Below are 4,367 nucleotides of genomic sequence, written 5' to 3'. Positions count from 1 at the left end.
GGGGGTTTAAATGGAGAGAAAATGTTTTGAGAAACGATGTACAAATGCGCTTTACACAATTGATGTGTGTATGGATTGGGATAACAGTTGTATGAGCCCCAAATAAAATGATTTTTTTTTAAAGAAAAAAAAAATTGCTATCCTCTTCTTACCAGCGAAGAAATTTCATGTTTGTGACAAAATAATTTTCTGTTTCTAAGCATTGTTTACATTTAGTTATACCTTGACGTTTTTTGCGTGGGTGTAGTTTTTTTTTTTTTGTATTATAAAACCATTTTATCTCCAGGTAGATATTTGAATATTAGAAAAGGGGGAAAGTTAGTATAATTAGTTTTTCCTTATATTCTTTATATTTTTTAGAATATATCATTAATTAGAAGATATTGGTCAATATAGTTGAAGAAGAAGCTCTATGCTACCATTTCCCATGGAAACAATTCTTAAAGAAATGATCAGAATTTACTTTATTGCTACTGTGGTAAACCAGGCAAACTTTGTGGCTTTTTGGTGCTGACTCATGCCCCCATGGAAGTGGGGATGACATCTATACAGTGCTGAAGGAAGAAACCACCAAGAATTCATAATCCGGTAAAACTGCCCTTCACAATTTAGGGTAAAACTAAGACATTTCCAGACAAAAGCGGAGAGAGCTTGTTACAGCAGACCTTCTCTTCTAGAAGGGCTGCAAGCAGGCTGTCCTCCAGGCTGAAGTGAGAGTCCAAAATCAGACTGTCTAAAGAAGTAGAGCTCTCCTGTAAAGGAAGGCATCATGGGTAAATATGAAAACCAGTTTTACTGTATTTTCAGTTTTGAACTAATTTTTATATATGGTACAATCAAAAGCAAAGCAAAATATGTATTGGGAAACGCTGAAAAGATGTAATTTGTGACAAAAACAAAAGGGAAGGTGTACTGAACAGTTTTCCCATGCAATTGAAGTTAAATTAGTATCAATTCAAAATGGATTGTTAAAACTTTGAGATGATAAATGCAATTATCATGATGAGTACAATGAATATATCTAAAAACTTTACATAAAAGGAAAGGGAATTTAAGTAGTTTATGACAAAAATAAAAGCCACTGCCATCGAGTCAACGCTCTTACAATTACCTCATAGGACAGGGTAGAACCGTCCCTGTGAGTACAGGATTAGAAAGCCCCATCTTTCTCCCGAGGAGTAGAGCTGGTAGTGTCAAACTGCTGACCCTGTGGATCAAGCCCAATTTGTAACTACCATACCACCGGGGCTCCTTGCTATAAAATGTTCAACACAAAAACATGTAGTTTGAAGGAAATGGGCAATAAAAAGGGGATAAGATAGTGTGAGATGGGATGGTAGCCATCTCTGACCTCTTCTGGCTACACAAGGGGGCAGGGGAATCTACATCCACACCAGCGCCTGGTCAATTGCCACGAGGCAGAGGTCAGCCATGCTTCCATATTCCATCTTTCTTATTTTATTCCATTTTACTTTATCCTTATTCTGATGCCAACCGTTCTTCCCAAGCCACTTTTTGCTGCTGGGTTCAATAATTTGTTGCAATGACCACACAGAATTCACAGGCAACACTCAAAATCATGGGGGTTGAAAAGTTAACAGGTTACCACAAGTCAGAGTCAGAAAGCATAGAGTATAGAGTCTTTAGTTCACAGTGGCTACTCTCCTCAGCCAGAAATCAAGTCTCTCTCTGGGCCTCTGCCTCCATGGGCCAGGAAGCCCACCTGCTGTTCACCTCACCATCTAGGTGTACTTCTTACCCTCTGTCTCCTTGCCACTGCCTTGGCAGGGCATGGCCTCTGCTGCGTGCACCACTGAGAGTGCTTTGTTGGTTGGTGACTCCTCTTCCTTGATGGTCTGGAAATTTTGTCTTCCTGCTTCTGAGATGCCCCATTCTTAGAGCCCAGAGAATGACAAACTGACCAATCTCCAAGTTACGAATCTTCACCTCATTTATATAGCCCCACCTAATCACTAAATGGGAAACATGGATAGAAGAGCCATATTAAGAAATTTCACTTCACCACAGATACCCCCCCAAAAGTAGTAAAATGGTAGAAATAAGTGCTTCTTTATCTGTAATGATTTCAAATACAATTGGTGCTCCGCTATCAAAAGATATAGCATCTGAGGTCTTAAAGGCTTGAAGTTAAATAAGCAGCCATCTGGCAGAGAAGCAACAAAACCCACATGGAGGAAGCACACCAACCTGTGTGATCATGAGGTGTCAATGGGAAGAGGTATTAGAAGTTCAAAAACAAGCAACCAAATCAATTGTGAAGGGGCATGGATGTAGTGGAGACTCCAAACCCCACTGGAGGATAATTGGACAGTCTCTCTCAGAAGGGCCACACCGTAGGGATAATAAATCCAGGGCATGGTATAGTACTCATAAATCACAAAATTATCCTCTAGTTCATTAATATTTCCTCTCCTTACTATTATGGCTTTTATTTGTTTTACTTCATTAACCATATTAGAGTTGCATATGTTCATTTGTATATTTTTGCCCATTCCAAAGAAAGGTGATCCAACAAATGCAGAAATTATCCAACAATATCATTATCACATGGAAGCAAAATTTTGATGAATATAATTAAAAAATAGTTACAACAATATATCCACATAGAACTGTCAAAATTCAAGCCAGATTCAGAAAAAGACATGGAATGAGGACTGTCACCGGTGAGGTCAGGTGGATTTTGTTTGAAACAGAGAATATCAGAAAGATGCTTACTTGTTTTTTTTATTAACTATTATGGTATTTTACTGGATCATAACTGGGAACTTCAGATACTTTATTGTTCTCATGCAGAACCTATAAACAGACCAAGAGGTAGTATGCAAACAGAGAAAGGCGATAGTGCTTGGTCTAAAATAAAAAAAGGTGTGTACCAGAATTGTATCCATTTACTATACTTATTCAATCTATGCTAAGAAAATATCCTGAAAAGATGAACTATATGAAAATGCAGTATCTGCATTGAGGAAGACGCATGAACAACCTGAGACATTCAGATGACACAACCTTGCCTGCTGATGGCTGAGAAGACTTGAAGCACATACTGATGATCAAGTATGAATTACACCTCAACATAAAACAAAAAATCTGCGCAACATCATGATAAACTGAACAAATATTGGAATTGTCAAGTGAGATAGTTTATTGTGCCAACCTGGGCTGATAAACACATGTGGGGTTAATGGAAGGGCCAAGGGATAAATGGCTCGGCGAGCCTCACCTTTCTAGTTCTTGGGTCTCTTGCTTTCTGATGGTCGCACCAGGGTGCAGCTGCCTTAGCCAGTTCCCTGCTTCAGCTGGCAAGGCTGATTTCCTGCAAGACATCCCTGAGGAGAAGCCACATGGACCTACCCTGATGCAGCCCTGGGTGCTGGAGCAGCCGTGTGGAGACCCTGCCAGCACTGAGATGCTTGCACGTTCACTGACTTGGCTTTCCTCCTGCAGTCGGCATCATTGCCTCTGTTTTGGAGGAGGACTTTGTGGATTGGTGTCGGACATATGGGTTAATGGGTTAATGTTGGCCTTGTAGGCTTGGGCAGCACTGGGTTGGGATGTTTTCTTGATGTGCACTTAACTTTTATATAAAGCTCTTTCTTATACATGAGTTTCTGTGGATTTGTTTCTCTAAAGTACCCAGACTAACACATCAAGGATCTCATTTTACTTGGATCCACAATCAAGACTCATGGAAGTCCTCACTCAAAAACTCAACTGCTATTGAGCTATTTCTGACTCATATTGACCTTTCAGGACAGAGTAGCACTGCCCCTGTGGGTTTCCAAGGTTGTAAATCTTTACAGGAACAGAAAGCCTTATCTTTCTCCCTCAAAGGGGCTGTTTTGAACTACTGTACTAGCCGTTAGCGGCCCAACTTATAACCCACTGTAGGGCCACTATGTAGGAATTTCCTACATGGAAGCCATAGTCAGGAAATCAAAGGAGGTATTGCATTGGGAAAATCTGTTGTAAATGACCTGTTTAAAGTATTGAAAGGTCTGACTAAAAATTTAATATTTATAAAAAAATAAAAGCACATGAGTCTTAATGTTCATTCATTAGAATGAATGTTAAGGGTTATCTTTCAAAACTGATGATCATTTCCAGCAATTATATATACAAAGAAGCTTACTAATGTATGGAATCAGAGCATTCAGTCAGATGATTTTCAAAAACAAAAACAAAAAACAAGTTTATTTAACAAAACCATGATCTAGAAAGTTATTCCATGTCAGAGATAGGATCTTTCAATTGATTAATTTTCTTTTTTAAATCATTTTATTAGGGGCTCATACAACTCATCACAATCCATACACACATCAATTGTGTAAAGCACATTTGTACATTCA

Source organism: Echinops telfairi, unplaced genomic scaffold (genome assembly GCF_000313985.2).
Source record: "Echinops telfairi isolate 266 unplaced genomic scaffold, ASM31398v2 ScPeMD7_7468;HRSCAF=8506_0, whole genome shotgun sequence".
Lineage (NCBI taxonomy): Eukaryota > Metazoa > Chordata > Mammalia > Afrosoricida > Tenrecidae > Echinops > Echinops telfairi.
Note: the sequence above shows the minus strand (reverse complement) of the source record.